Source organism: Eubalaena glacialis, chromosome 20 (assembly GCF_028564815.1).
Source record: "Eubalaena glacialis isolate mEubGla1 chromosome 20, mEubGla1.1.hap2.+ XY, whole genome shotgun sequence".
NCBI classification, from domain to species: Eukaryota; Metazoa; Chordata; class Mammalia; order Artiodactyla; family Balaenidae; genus Eubalaena; species Eubalaena glacialis.
The window spans coordinates 28,668,583-28,685,301 of record NC_083735.1 but is presented as its reverse complement, the minus strand read 5'-3'; the positions used below and the strand labels follow the sequence as shown (position 1 = coordinate 28,685,301).

The 16,719-nt window shown below is 45.4% G+C and overlaps 1 protein-coding gene and 1 pseudogene across 2 annotated transcripts in view; both read right to left on the bottom strand.

Annotated features, from left to right (window-relative positions):
* UNC5D (unc-5 netrin receptor D) overlaps window positions 1-16,719 on the bottom strand; it is a 600,815-nt gene that overhangs the window by 188,593 nt on the left and 395,503 nt on the right. The window lies entirely within an intron of this gene.
* LOC133081462 (C-Jun-amino-terminal kinase-interacting protein 3-like) lies at window positions 11,690-12,368 on the bottom strand (annotated as a pseudogene).

Here is a 16,719-nt window from a genome sequence, read left to right as displayed (position 1 = left end):
AACCTATCATTCTAGGGTTATGTAGGACATAGTCATTTAATACGTAATCCATTTCTGAAAACATTAAGTTCAGAGTATCTTTTAAAAGACAATTGTTTGTGCATTGGAAAGTTTCTAAAGTATAATACCAAGGAAAAGCAAAGAAAGAAGAACAGAAATATTTCTCTGATTCTAAAATATACAAGCACACTTTGCACACTGACATCTTGGAAATCTGGTTGTGTTTATAGTTGATGACATCTTAAAATTAAAAACTGGCTTTAAGTGGTATGCAAAGTAATTGCTCTTCTCACAGTTGATGGCATCTTAAAGTCTATAAAATGCAGTATTGCCTGTCACCTAGACACCAGACTCACACCTTTCTTCCAACCACAACAAAAAAAGACAGTGCAGTAAGTACAAAAAGAGAGCCTTTTTTTTTTTTTTTAAATAAAGTGCTATCAACTGGAGAATGGCAATGGCATTTGGAATTTTCTGCCATGATGACTATTTGAAAATCCTGGGTTACTTCCCACAGAAACAGGAGGGCTAGATTTTGCTAAGTAAACATGGCTGCATTCTCAGACAGAAGACCCACAGACTATAAATTATTCACCAGGGAAAAAGACTGCATGCTTTGCTATGAAGGGAATGGTGACAAATCAATATAATAAAGGTGCCCTGAATGTACTAAGCATCTCCCCCCAACGCCCGCCCCCAGCTCCTCTGTCTTCACAAGATGAGGAATCAAACAAATTAGGGCAGAAATTACTAGATTAATTAAACCAGGTGATTATGTCTGAACGTTATTGTTTAGAACTCTAACTCTGTCTTAAAGGTCACTGGGTTTTATTCCAGGGGGTGTGTACAAAACTGATAAGAAAAATTGGGGAAGAGGCTAATATGATGGACTCTATGAAAACCTTTTTTTCACTTGTTTCTGTTTTATATTTTAAAATCCCTGGGGAATTCCCTGGCGGTCCAGTGATTAGGACTCGGCACTTTCACTGCCGTGGGCCCGGGTTCAACCCCTGGTTGAGGAACTAAGATCCTACAAGCCACTCAGTGGGGCCAAAAAAAAAAAAAAAATCCCTGAATAATGGGAAGGATAAATTAGGAGTTTGGGATTAACATATATGCACTACTATATATAAAACAGATAATCAACAAGGACCTACCATATAGCACAGGGAACTCTACTGAATATTTTGGAATAACCTATAAGGGAAAATAATCTGAAAAATAATGGGTATATGTATAACTGAATCACTCTGCTGTACACCTGAAACTAACACAACATTGTAAATCAACTATACTTCAATAAAAAAAGAAAAAAGAAAAATCCCTGAATACATGTTGTTGACATCTGTGTTTAATTTAGAAAGATGAACGAAATTGTCGACTCTTTAACCATTTCTTAGTAGATGGGTGCTGAGGGGTCGGTGGGAGAGAGGCATCGGTTTCTACAGACTAGCAGAGTTAGCACATACTAGGTTATGAGTACTAAGTGTTCTGGAATGTGGTCAGAGCCAGTCTAGAGTTTTACTAAGTGAAATAACCTCCAATACCAACAAATGCGATGTCTGGCAGAAAACATAAGCAATTACAAACTAGCAAAGCAGTTTCATATGCAGATTTGGTCCCTACATGGATACACAGGTTTGCCTGATTGTACTAGTTCAAACATATTTTGGATAATACTGAGAAATAATGAAACATCCTTTTTGCTAGAGCACTGAGGCTGCCTGGATGATACATATTCCCAGTCTGTGCTCTAGGGAAAGTAATAGCAACACAGCAAGTGGAAATCGTACCTTGCTAGCTCTGCTTTAATCATTTTCAAGCACACATATCTTTCAGATGGCTTTGAACCCAAATGTGCTGAAGGCTACGTGTGCCCTGCTATCAACGCAATACCTTACAGAATCTAATTAATCATTTTCATTCATTTCTAGCCTAGGAGCATGGTTTACCAAGCACCATAATCACGTCTATGCATATAGCTAATCAGAGTTAAATTCCAAGGGGAGGCTATATTTTAATCTTTTGGTTATAATTACAATCTGAAACAAAGTCCTATACAAAACACATATGGATCTTTTATGAGTTTCTAAGATATTATGATTATTATTTTAGCATTTATAAGATACTCTGAGAGTACCGCATAGAATTTATAACTTGAGATTCTCTTATACATTGAGATTTGATTCTTTTTTTTGCATTTAAAAAAAATCTGAGGAGCCCAAGGGGGAAAAATCCATGTGGTATTTTACAGACACCGTGGGACATGGGGTCAGCCTCCCGTTTATTGCATACAGTTCCCATTAGTATAGATGAGAAGGCCAGACATACAACAAAAGGAAAAAGAGACCCCACGGGTTCTAAACCAAGGCTGAGAAATAGTCCCACTATCTGCCAAGGAGCAATTTAATTAAACTCTTATTTATTGCTCCTCACTCCACTTTCATGCATCTCAGCGAGCAGCGGCACCCGTGTTTGCTTATCACAAAACCAGTCTTGCTTACTTTCAACCGAGTTTCTAGATCAATAATCATCGGCATCGATTGCACACTCCGCCTTGAAAACTGAAGCCAGTATGTCCTCAATGAAAAATGAAACACGCTTATTGTATTTGTAACTAATGTTCCCTGAAAGTAAAGCAAATATTGATATTCCAGGCACACATAAAATCCTAGATGTATCACGAAGTGTGTAAAATGCACACTGCACACATTTGATAATCATACTACATTTTCAGTAATGGGAAACAAGGTACAATGACTGCTGTAATTCACCAACCCCTTTTCTTCCTTCCAGGAGCACCACACTGTTTTATTACAATATAGCAATCCTGCCACATTACCTTTTACAGTATGTGTACAAGAACCGTAAATAGACTAGCCCATCTACAGTAGGCAACAACGACTCTCCCAGCTTTGGTGATCCTTGCAACTTGGCTTTTATGTGAATTTCACATTTTGTTGATGCGTTTGCAATGAAATTCGGTACTGCCCAGAAAAGAAATTATTTTACATTTCCATTAAAAGCTATAGTAGTAAATAAACCATAACAGTTTATGTAGATATCCAGTGGAACATCAAGGGGAGACCATCTAAGTGCCAGACCCTGTGTTAAACATTTGATAAAAGAGCACCTATAAGGCACATTTCTAACATTTTTTTCAAGGGATAGAGTTTTAAAGATATTTTATAATACGGTACCAACCTCTACAGAACACTCAAAAATCAAGGGAAGTTTATGTTTGTCAGAAAGCAGCTGTATAGCTCATCACCGTGGAATGCCCTGTGAGGGCTGGAAATCAGTGTTATTAGAAAGCAGATAAAAAGCTACCGGAGGCTGCTGAAGTTCACAGACTACTGGGTTAAAACACACACACACACATACACACACACACACACACATGCATGCACACTCAAAATAAGACTGTAGCAGATTACAATAATTAAGGGTGATAAATAATAATTAACATCCCTGTAATTGAAAAAGGCCCTATTTTAAAGAATAAATTAACAAGGAGGTGTATGTAGGCAAATACGTATATAGAACACGACTCAAAACAGGTGGCTGATGGAGGAGAGGGAAGAACCACAGCAATTAGTTAATTTAGAGAGAGACCGTGAACGGCTCTGAGATGCCCTATTTAGGTTTTCCCTTTTAAACGGGGTTGCAATGAAAAAGGATAAGGGAACACCTCTGTATCCCCAAAGGCTTTGTGCCAAGCACTGTACCAGTCATTCTTACTACGTCCTTTCATTTAAATCTTAGGACTACCTGGAGGTGGGCATTATTAGCATCTCTTTTGTTTTTATAAGTGAGAAAATCAGCTGAGGAGGAAGTCGTCCAAGATCACACAGCCCGTGATTGACAGAAGCAGGCTTTGAATTCCTGGCTGTTGATTCCAGAACCCAGGGCTTTTGTGCAGGAAGGTACAAATCAAATACAAAACTAAAACCATCATCATCGGTGCATGCATGCTGTGAATGGATGATATACGATAGCAATTCTCAAGGGCCATCATGTTCGCTCACGGAGCACTAGTGGGCAACACAAGGTCTGGCTCTCTCTCCATGTTCTAGCAAATATCTACACGAACTCTGATGCTTTACTCACGACTGTAGCTTCTAATGGAAATGTAAGCTCATTTCTCTTTTGGGCAGTACTGATTTCATGGCAAACACGTGGACAAAATGTGAAGAAAGGTATTCCTGAAAATAAGAATAACGCAGAGGAACTGATTAAAGAACTAAAGAGATCTTTAATTGCTCCTTCCACTACAGATAGCCTTGAGCACTATTCTTAACTCTAATCCACCAGAGCTGTCCGAGGGAAGGTGACAGGTGCCTTGTGTCACTCATTCACAAGACGCATGGACTACAATGACTTTTCTTTTAATCTTGTAGAGGAAAAACGAAAACAGTAAAATTCATTATAAAGCTAATTTAAAATGTATAATTCTGAATGAAATAATGCCATTTGCAACAACATGGATGGACCTAGAAATGATCCTACTAAGTGAAGTAAGTCAGAGAAAGACAAATCTCATAGGATATCACTTATAGGAGGAATCTAAAAGAATGATACAAAGGAACTTATTTACAGAACAGAAACAGACTCACAGACATAGAAAACCAACTTAAGGTTACCAAAGGGGAAAGGGGGTGGGGGAGGGATAAATTAGGAGTTTGGGATTAGCAGATACACACTACTATATATAAAATAGAAAAACAAGGACCTACTTGCATAGCACAGGGAACTATATTCAATATCCTGTAATAAACCATAATGGAAAAGAATATGTATATATATGTATATCTAAATCACTTTGCTGTACACCAGAAACTAACACAACATTGTAAATCAACTATACCTCAATTAAAAAAATAAAATAAATGTATAATTCTGTGATTGTATGTTGTTGTTAAATGCTCTTTTCTGAATGAAATAATAGTTATGGAAAATGGCTCTTAGGTCTTAATGTCCTTCCTTGAAAAAAACAAAAAAAGTTGGCAACACTCGGCTACTCCATCCTCTTACAGGGAGGGGAGGGGATTAATTTGATTGGTCTGTGAAATCTAGAAGTCTGGGAGCCACTGACGGCTCTGAAGGAGGAAAGCCAAGCCATGGCACCAGCTCACTACCATGCAGCTGGACTAAATAAATAGGGAAGCCAAAAGAAGAGGGCACTGAAGAAAGAAAAAGGGAGAAAAACAATTTGAGGAAAAACTCACACATAAGGGAATAATGAAGTCATCACAAAAAAGAATAAAAATAAAATAGAATGTGCGCCTCGGGTGTTCACAGCACATTCTCTGTTCCTGAGCCCAAAGTAATAGAGATTTTACTCAGCCAGAGAAAGTAATAAGGGGAACAAACAAACATAAAAATGACTCAGAGTTTGATGCACGGGATGTATTGACCAAATGCTTCCCAGGCTTGGTTTGTGATTGATCTGACAGCTGCTGTGGCAAACACAGCGTTGGCCATCACAGATGAGACAGTGAGAAGAGATTACCATCTGAGAGGCAGGGTGATACTTTATCCTTTTTGCTGACTCTACTGCTTGGAGCTCAGATCCATTCCTCATATTGATCCTGATTCTCCCACCTTGACTGGTACAGAGCACTTCCAATGACAAAATCAAGTTGTTCACATGTCTCACTGTTTTACTTTGAAAATAAATGAATTCGTCACTGAGAACACATGACTCCCACTGTCTCTACGTCCCTAAAACCGAGGGAGATCACGGTCGCCTGGAAAGAAGGCATTAGCCCGGATGGAAATAGGATGAGAACAGGTTAAGCTGGGTGGGGATGAAGTGGGACGACATGGTTTAGGAAGAGAGAAGAGTGGATGTAAACCTCAACATGACCTCACATCAACAACATATTAACAATGTGAGAACATCACAGAGGCAGATCTGGTTCCCCAATCGTACATTATGGAGAAATGGTAAAAATAAAGCAATAAAGTGTTAATGGATTTTATTATCTATCTAACACAACTACTATTAACAATAACCATTTACTGTGCTACGTGGTAGGAACTCAGGTAAATGTTATAACCACATGATCTCATTTGAATCAATCTTCACAGCATCCCTATGAGACATTAGTATCCCGTTTTGTCCATGAGGACCCTGAAGTTCAGAAATGTTACAGAATTAGCCCAAGATCAGACAGCTAATAAAAGGAGGGGCTTGGATTGAACTCTACCTGACTCATGATTCCAAGGTCCATGTTCTTAAATAATGTGATTTAGTAAATAATGCCTCCCTTGGATTTTAAGGGGGTCCTCCCAAAGATTGCTTTTTTTCCAGCCCCCTGTCTTTTCAAGTAGAAAAGGTAATGGTGTCATTAAAACAAAACAAAACAAGGGATTTAGCTTTTCTAATTATGAGGTGGAGAAAGGGGTCTAGAACCCAGGTCTACCACCTTCAACATGTGACAGTCCCTTGACAGTCCCGTCAAGTGAAGCTGTGGAATAAGCATGCCCATCTTGGGTTTGTCCTGGTGGAGAATGAGGTACAAGTTCCAAGGATAGGTTGTCCCCCCCGACGCCCCCACTGTGTCTCTGTCAGGGTTCTGATACAGTTCAGCAGGCTTCCCACTTGGAGGCGACTTCCTCAGCAGGGTGGTAGTCTCATGTGATTCATCCATGGTGTGCATTTTTGACCCACTGGTTCAAGGCCACATATGCAGTCTACAGCTGTGCAGTGTGGCTTTTTATTTTTTCATGTGAAGCAATTTGGGCCACTTGAGAAGTAGAGGCGGAGTGTAGACTAGGACCACCTCTTTTGGGAACAGAACTTCTGTCTGCCTGACTCACCCTGTTGCTCACACTGGTTTTCTCTTTATCCAGCTCTTCTTACATGGATTCATCACGTCCTTCAGAGCCCAGGTCATGTCCACCCAACACATGTAACTCCTTGATGAATCAGTCTATCATCTTTTAAAATTTTATTTATTTATTTTTGGCTGCGTTGGGTCTTTGTTGCTGTGCGCAGGCTTTCTCTAGTTGCATCGAGCAGGGGCTACTCTTGGTTGCGGTACGCGGGCTTCTCATGACAGTGGCTTCTCTTTGTTGCGGTGCGCGGGCTTCAGTAGTTGTGGCGCACGGGCTCAGTAGTTGTGGCTCGCGGGCTTAGTTGCTCTGCGACATGTGGGATCTTCCCAGACCAGGGCTCAAACCCGTGTCCCCTGCATTGGCAGGTGGATTCTTAACCACTGCGCCACCACGGAAGTCCCTAACGATCATTTTTGTTGGAGCTTTTTGCTTCCTCTTTTCATTTAAGCATTGCCTTCACATGTGTTTTCTGAGTGCCTATTCCATGCCAGGTACTCTGCTCAGGGCTGGCTATAAGGAGATGTATATGGAATGATTTCCACTGCCTACAGTGTGATCCCAGGCCAGCGGGCATACGTTAACAACTATCTGTTGATGTTGGGCTCAAGTCAACAAAAAATTTTGAGCACCTGCTTTGTAGTAGCCACTGTCTTAGACACCATGTAAAGCATCTTAGTGAGATTCTAAAATACAACAAAGACACTGATCAGGGATTCTCAACCAGGGGTGACATTTAGCAATGTCTGGAGACATTTTTGGTTGTCACAAAATGAGATGTGAGATGCTAATATCATCTGATAGGTAGAGACCGAGGATGCTATAAACTTCCTACACTGAGCAGGATAGCCCCCGAAACAAAGGCAGATCCAGCCCCAGAGGTCAACTGTGTAGAAGCTGAGAACCCCAGCTCTGTGTTATGTTCCTTGGAATATAACAAGGAACATAACAAGGAATATAATATACTTGAATCCGAGTCAAGTATTGACTGCCCAGTACCACAAAAGGGAAGGGGATTAGCTTTGATAGAAGCTATCCTCAGTTTCTTTAGGGATCCAGAGTTGCTACTGGGAGCCAGGGAGGCAACAGAAACCAGGAAACTCAGGGATGAAAACCCCATAATAAGAGCATGATCAGGCCCAGGTACAGAAGTGAACGTGAGCAAAATTTCAGACTTGAAAGCAGGCAAATGAAAAGAATAATGGCCCCAGCACTTTGAACGCAGGAGATCAGGGAAGCCAGAAGAGCGTGAGGGAGGCTTGATTGACTAAGCCCCACTGAACAAGTGCCTACAAGGTAAAAGCAGATGCAAAGGGTAACTGAGACAATGGGACAGTTGCGGGGGAGGATGAGAGGAGAGACTCACTTCACACGCTGAGTCGGTCGCAGAGGTGAGAGAGAGAAAACAAAAGCTCTTCCCCTGGCTGTGGCACCGAAGAGCCTTTGAGAGGATATCTACATTACCTGAATGAAAAGCTACTGCCTCGTGGAAACAAGAATGACAACACTCCACTGTCCTTTGTCCAAAACCCACGCTTTCGTGAAATACCCTCACAACTGGGGGAGCCTGAAAAGCCAGTGCTTCACGCGTGCTTCTAATGGACTCAGAGTCACTGGGAAATAGTGGGATCTCAGCACGTTTCCAGGAAAGTGAGGAGCAGATACAAAGGAGGCAACAGAAACCTTCAAAGGTCCTGTCAGATTGTTTGGGAAGTCCATGCTGAACACAGAGGTGAAGGGCTGGTGCGGGGCATCGAACGACATTAGGATGCTTGACCCCTCTCTTCAGCTGCTACTTTTGTTCTGATCAGAGAAGGGCGCCCATGAGGTGAGCTGGGCAGAGTGAACGGAGTGAGTCAAGGCCATCCTGCTCTGAGGCACGGCATCAAGCCTGGTGAACACAGACGTCCACGTCAGGTACACTTCTTCCCGTCAGGTCCAAGTGACCCCCACAGCAGAAATGACAAGAAGGCTTGGAGAGACAGGCCTACTCTTGCTCAGACAATGGAGGCAGGGACGGTGGTCCCAGCACTCGGCAGGGCATTGTTGAAAGGAGGTTCCTCTATGGACCGCTTGGTGTCATTCTTTTTGTTTGTTTGTTTTGTTTTAATTTATTCATTTCTGGCTGCGTTGGGTCTTCGTTGCTGCACGCAGGCTTTTCTCTAGTTGCGATGAGCAGGGGCTACTCTTCGTTGCGGTGCGCGGGCCTCTCAGTGCGGTGGCTTCTCTTGTTGCGGAGCACGGGCTCTAGGTGTGCGGGCTTCAGTAGTTGTGGCTCGCGGGCTCTAGAGCTCAGGCTCAGGAGTTGTGGCGCACGGGCTTAGTTGCTCCACGGCATGTGGGATCTTCCCGGACCAGGGCTCGAACCCGTGTCCCCTGTGTTGGCAGGCGGATTTTTAACCACTGCGTCACCAGGGAAGCCCTCACCACCAGTTTTATTCTAAAGACACACAGATTCACGAAACCAAGCCAGGACTGAAGGAAAACTCTGCCTGTCTGGGCTCAGCGGCTCCCCAGCACTAAGGACGAGCCTCCTCGGGGAGCTGGAGAGTCTGAACTAAGGAGATGGGCAGACACACATCTGTGCCCAAAGGATCCGGAGTTGTGGCAGGCAGGGTACACCCCAGAGAAGAGCAGGCCAGGAGGGCAGCACGGGCCACAGTGGGACGTCTGCACCCTGGGAGCCCTACAGAGGCCGACGCCCAGCGCAGTGAGAGAAGGCCTGTGCTCCCTCTCCTTCCGCCAGCGTGCCCTCTGGACGTGGGAGGCGTGGCTGCCGTCCACATCCGTTCACCCGGAAGCGGGCCCAGGGCAGTCGGACACGCCCTGGGAACCGGGCCCTGGGAACATCTCCATCACAGCCCAGTGTCCAGGCTGGCGGGGCAGGGGCGGCTGCAGGGCCAGCAGAAGCCCAGAGTCTCATACGCTGTGGCAGCAACCGCAGGGCAAGCGATTCTGGGCGCCACTGTGAGGTTCAATGTCGCCAGCCAGCTGGCAGAGCGATGGAGGCAGCCCAGACGCGGCCCTGCCTCTCTGCTTCCCAAACAAGCGCTGCGCCGGCCACATTCCCTGCAACACACGCACACAGGAAGGCGCCTCTTCACTGCCGAGGCGCAGGCGCGTCGCAGCTGACAGCCCCAGGCTCCTCCTTCCTGCAGGCAGGCATCTCTGCCCCCCTTCGGTCAGAAGGTGTCTCAGCAGAGAGCGCCCAGGGCCTGGGGAGGATGGACACACAGCCACGCACACCTCGGCCTCGGGGACGCCCTGAGGAGGATCACGTGGGGACACAAGGCTGGGCGGGAATCTGGGCCGGAGCCCAAAATCTAGGTAATGCCCAAACAGCCAGGCTCTGCAGCCCCAAAACAACACGAGGAGCTCCCGATTCCACGTTGGCATTCGGTGCAGTTCCTTGGAAATTCCCTCGGTGACTTCTGAGGGCCAGGAGTGAGGCTTTCACAGTGTGTCGGGAAACGGTGGCTTGAAGATGGGTATTTCCTACTTTCAGATAAAACTGACCCAGAAACAATATCTGCAAAGGGTTTTGTAGTTTAACACCCTCTTTGATCCACATTCCCTCACTTAATTCTCACAGAGCCTGGGGGAGGGGGGGCGGTCAGCTAAGGACCCCCTGATACCCTTTCCTGGGGCACACGCATTTACAGAAAGAAAGCCATCCACAACGGCTGTATCCCCTACTCCCCACTGGAAGCAGCGAGACTGTCTAAAAACATGCCAGTGGTCCCCTGGATGACCGCCCTTCCTAGGCCCTGCTAGGTCTCCACTGACATACTACACTTTCTGTTTTCAAATCGGAAGACTCCACAGCTTCGCCCACCATGGCCCAGTGAGTAGCAGAGGATGCCCAGCATGGAAGGGCCTGAATCTCCTTGTTTACAGGCATCACCCACCAAGGAGACAGGTGCAGAGAAAACAGAGCCTTTTCGTGACCAGACCCGGGGCTTCGGGTGTTTGCGGCAGGAACAAGGGGCCGCAGACGCAGACGCAGGAACAGCGAGCTCCATCCTTTGGGCCCTGGGGTTCCGGCCTCCGGCGCCTCCTCCCTCCTCCAGCCTGATGGAGGCGACGCCCTGGAGAAGATCTCCGCCAGTCTGCTCCCGGGGTATAGAGGTGCGGTTTTATACTGACTGAAGACAGAGCAGGAACTTGGCCTCTGCAGGCTTATCTCTGCTCCCCCGAATAAAACCAGCACGGCGGGGCACATCTGCTGGTCACCGAGGTGTGCGGGCCTCCCCACCACCTAGAGTCGATCCTCGCGAGTCCAGCTGGTTGTATTCTACAAAGTCACCGCAAACACGGCGTTTGCTCGTCGTAGAAAAAACATGTACACAGGTACGTACGCATCTCACGCAGATTAGAATCTTCATTCCTCACTCATCCTGGTACGTTCTGTTTCCTTTATTTTACAAAACAGAAAACGAGGTGCCGCAAGTATTTAACATGTCTTAGAGGACAGGGGCCAGAGCTGGGCTCCGTCCAGTCCCCACTGACCGGCCCCTGGACCCCAGCGTCTCACAGACACCGCGCCACCCGCCGGCCCCATCCCCGGGCATCTCTGCAGGCGGGGGAGCGTCGCCTGGCACCGCCTCGGCTGGCACCCTGTGCACCGGGTGACTCAAATTCTTCACCGCTCTGCGCACATCTGCAGATGACTGCCAAAGTGCCGTGAGTGGTGATTTTGAGGCTACAAATAAATTTACAGAGTAGGCGAATTCAGAAACACGGAACTTGCAGGTATCAGGATGGACGATGCGGTTTTCCCTGGGTCTCCGTGACGGCCTGCGGGCCCGCAGCAGGCCCATCCCAGCCCCCCACCTGCTCGGCGCCGTCCTCACCACACACCCCGGCTCAAGCCACACACTCCGACCGGACACCCCTCTCTCTCCCTGAGTCGGGGGGCCATGGCTCCTCTGGCGGGAGGGCACCAGGCTCTGGCGCCCGGCTTCCCGCCCCACCTCCTCCCCCCGACCTGCCGCATCTTGGACCTCTCGATGGGTCATCTCCGTGTGCCGCTGGTGCAGGGCGTGTACTCCGCCTTCATCCCCGACTCCCGCTCCTCCAGCCGGGAAACCTGATCTGCAGAGTTTCTGGCCTTCAGTTCCAGCTGGCGGGGTCTGAAACTCGCAGTGTTCCACCTGGATTTGTAGCTCTCCCTTCTCTTGTTCCAAGGCATCTTCAAACTCGATAAATTTCTCCTCGGCCGCCTTGCGCAGCGCCTTCTCCCGCTCCTGCTGGGTGAGCAGCTGCTCGTCGTCCTCGCGCAGCGGCTCCGGCTCCGCCTCGTGCGCCTGGTTCTCGAGCACGTTGACCACGAGTGGCATCAGCTCCTTGACCACCTCCTCGTTGCAGCAGTGGATGAGCCGCTCGGACTCGCGGTAGATGGAGCCCGCCAGGCCCGACACCCGCTCCGACATCACCGAGCCAGAGTAGTAGCCGTCCTGGTACACGACCACGCCGCCGCCCTCGTCCATCTGGATCTCCAGCATCGCGGCCACCGCCGCCGCCAGCTGATACTGATCTTGGTCTCATTCTTGAGACTTTTCTTCAAGTTTGAAGTTATTTATTTACAAATAAAGAATTTTTAGAAAGTCACTTCCCATGATGACACAGAGACACACACATTTACCACTTCCTACATGCTTCCTGTTGCCACCTAACTATTGGGTCCTTGAACTAAAATATATATGGACATTGAAAAATACAGACAGACACATAAATCTGGCATCTCACTTCTCTGATTCGAATCCTTCACTGGCTCCCTATCACCTGTGAGCAAAAAAAGCAAAGTTTTTCTAAACAACAAGGATTTACTGTATAGCACAGGGAACTATATTCAATACCTTGCAATAAACTATAATGGAAAAGAAGTGAAAAGAATGAATATAGATATATACACATATATACGTGTAACTAAATCATTTTGCATTTTGGAAACTAATACAATATTGTAAATCAACTATACTTCAATAGAATTTTTAAAAAATTAAAAAAAGAAAAAGAATCAAAGTTTTTTAGACGGCCAACAAGGCTTTCCATCAGTCTTCACTTCAGTGATTCTCCCCCGTGTCCTTTAGGCTCTCTCAAAACGAAACTAACTGTACTTCCTGGCCAACCATGCTGTTTGATACCTGCCTGCTTTTAATCAAGCTGATCCTGCACCTTGAGCTTTCTGTGTAACTTTCTACCATGGTGACCTCTTATTCATCCTTCAAAACCTCTATGGGAATTACATTCGGCAAGGTCTTGGTTGACCACTCTGGCCAAGAGAAATAATCATGTCCCTCCTATTTTATTAATGTTCTATTATTAGAGGTAGCACACTCTGTTTTAGATAGTTACTTACATATTCATTTCATTTATTGGATGCTTGAGCTTGTCAGGAATAGAGACTGTGCCTCACTCCTGGGTATGCCTTGAGGCAAAGAAGCCATCTATTGAAGTAGTGACAGATTAAAGCTATATTAGACCAAGCAAGAGACTTGTCCATGAGCTGTCTTTAAATCACGCTCTGGTGTCAGTTACAACAAAGCTGACTCAGCACCAATGGGAGGGTCGTGTGATGTAACAGAAAGGATCAAACATGGGAATCAGATACACCTCTGCTGGAATCACTACTTCCTCGCTTACCAAGCACAGGGCACATGGTTAAATAGCAAGACACTGTAGGGCTGTCTAAAGATGTGGGCTTTGAAATCAAAGAGAACTAAGGCCCCTCACTCTCAGAGGAACTTTGGGGAAGTTACTTAATTTAAGCCTCAATCTCCACATCTGTAAAATGAAAATGATAACGGTACCTAACTCAGCTGTGAGAATGAAATAGGATGACATATGGCAAGTGCCTAGCAGAGGGCCTGGCACATGGTCCTCAGTATATGGCAGCTAACAACCACGACCATTCGTGAGGATTCTAACATCGTGGCTCTGAGTGAAATGACCTATACACACAATCCAGCATTTGTCAGCTCCCATCTGCTTTGAGGTCTTTTCTCCCCGTTAGCTTTGTTATCTTTTTTCTCTGTCATTACCATCACCCCTCTACCACGCCAATTCCTATCAATGGTTATTTGAATGAGTTAATTAAAAATGAGAATGTGAGTTCCCTGCCTATCAAGGAGGCACATTTTTCTGGGCAAATGCATGACGTTCATTACCACGTAATACTCTACTCCTTCCAAACATACACGGATATGGTAGCTAAGGTATTTCAAGCAGTACACAGATGACAAGGAAAGGTTAAACTGACCACCTAGCCTCATACAGAACTTATGTACCAGTGACTGCTCCCATCCAGTTGGGGTGGTATTAGGCAGATCTGCTCTTCTGTTCCCCTGCTGTGGCACAGCTGCCTCCCAAAGGTGATCTCCAAATGATACTACGGAGCTGGCACATGAATCATCCATCTGACACTTCCTGCACACAGAAATCGATGTTTCACCATCACTTGTAACTAGCAAGGGCCAGCGCTGGTGGTGCACGGAGGATGACAACTTTCACACATGATGAATGAACACATCTAGAGAGAGAATCTGTTGGGATGACTGACAGCCAGGTCTGTAAGGCAAGACTGAATCAACAAGTAAAAGAACAGTTCCAATTCAGTTAAGCCCTAGCCAAGACAGACTCAGTTATATTTAAATCAAAATTCACCACAGCAGGGGATGATCAGCTGTTCGGCTCTGAATGCTGGATGTTTTTTCTTGGAAGCTTAACTGACAGAGCCAAGTGAATTGGAGTTATATGCAGATGTGAGCTATGCTACTAAGCTAGAGTGGCAGGCCTGTCATTTATGGTGTGGAAGCCACTGTGACTCGCACCAGCTAAAGCTCTGGGAGTTTCATGAAGTTGCTCTTGCACTCTATGTACTTACTGTGCTGAATCTAAGGTGGCTCCGTGGGAAGATCACAGCTTCTTAAGATTTTACAGAGTGAAGAAGCGTGAGAGCTGTACAGGGCGATGAAAGAGGCCATCTAGGGTTTTTGAAACAGACACAAATTCTGGATCTGAAGCTAACTTGTCATAAGATGAGCTGGGCATATCTCCAGCTGGAGGTACCTGGAGGCAGGTGTTTATTCTGTGGGTCTCTAACTACCCCATGAAGGAGAAACGGGCACACTCTATTTGACTAGCAGTTACGTGAAAAATCACGCAGGGTGCTGGTGTACCTTTCAGTTGCCCAAAGTTAACTAAAAACAAAAGGCATTAGAGAAGGAGGCATTTCTTCCCCAAGAGACCAGACAGATAGCCATCAGAATTTGGGAATCACAGCAAAGGATTACCAGGAGAAGCTGTGATGACACTGGTTGGTGGTTTCTATTTGAATAAGTTCTGCCTAAAAATCAGAGGCAGTCTACATTTGCTAAGTGTATCAGGATGGCGTGTGGTGTGCTTCAGAGAAGCATTAAAATCCATGCTCCCTCAGCAGGATCAGGACGGAGTTCTTGATTCATGCCCATGGAGCATTACTGCTGAATTACAGGACCGCAGCTCTTTATGTGGAAGCCTCCCAGACTGCTTTTACGTCTGCATAATTCAAGATATAAAGACTGTTTATGGCTGCTAAACTGTGTAAGGTGGTACAGGACAGAGAAATCGCTCTACACCTTCGTTATGTTAACTCAGAAATTATGCATTTCCTTTGCTTATGTGTTTTTCTTTCAATGTTTACTACTGATTGATTGACTGCTGACCTTCTCGTATTTTCCTCCACACTGCCTTCCCTCTTGATCTGTTTGTTTGTGCTCCCAATTTGAGAAACCTTAAGCACAATACAAAAATTTTATATTTTGAAAGGATAAAGCGCGTAATTTTCTGCCGGAGGAAAAAAAAAGAGGAGGGGAAGAGAGGGAGGAGGATAAAGAGATATTTTGTCAACTGCTTCCGCATCCCATCAAAGTTTGTTCAAAGTGGTCACCGGCACTAAGCAACTCTGCCAGTGCCTCTCTGGGACTTGAAAACAAGGCAGATTCCAAGGCCATCGAATGATGGGGTTTCATTGCAATTGGGGAGCAGTAAGGCTCAGCCCTGGAATCACAGCCAAGAGTAAAGAAAGGGAGGAAACCGTATGATATCACTTAGATGTGGAATCTAAAATATGACACAGATGAACTTATCTACGAAACAGAAACAGACTCACAGACATAGAGAACAGACTTGTGGCTGCCAAGGGGGGAGAGGGGCGGGGGACAGATGGATTGGGAGTCTGGGGTTAGCAGATGCAAACTATTATATATAGGATGGATAAACAACAAGGTCCTACTGTATAGCACAGTAAACACTGTTCAATATCCTGTGATAAACCATAATGGAAAGGAATATGAAAAAGAACTTGTGTGTGTATATATATATATGTATAACGGAATCATTGTGCTGTATGGCAGAAAGTAACAGTACATTATAAATCTACTATACTTCAATGAAATAAGTTAAAAAAAAGAAACTGAGGAAAAGCAGTAGGCTGGCATGTGTGTGCATATACATATATGCATTCACTTATGCCACTATCTTGTGTCCATACTCTTAGCTGCATATGCATGAAATAAGATGGTGGGCGAGTAAAGGACAGGCTTCTTATCTTACTCAGCTTGTGTTCATCAGGTCGAGTTTAAGAGAACAGGCTTGGAAGCCAGGCTGTCTGGATTCAACGATTGGCTTAATCATTCAGTAACTGTGCCCTTGAGTACGCTGCTTAATTGTTCTGTGCCTCAGTTTCCTTATTTATAAAACTGGCATGTCATTGTCACCTACCTCAGAAAGTTGCTGGGAGAATTTAGTGAACAGTGCCTGGCATGGAGTGCAAATGCAATGAAATGTTAGCAATAGAGTAGTTTCTCCATGAAGTTATAGATGGAATCAATGATCCTG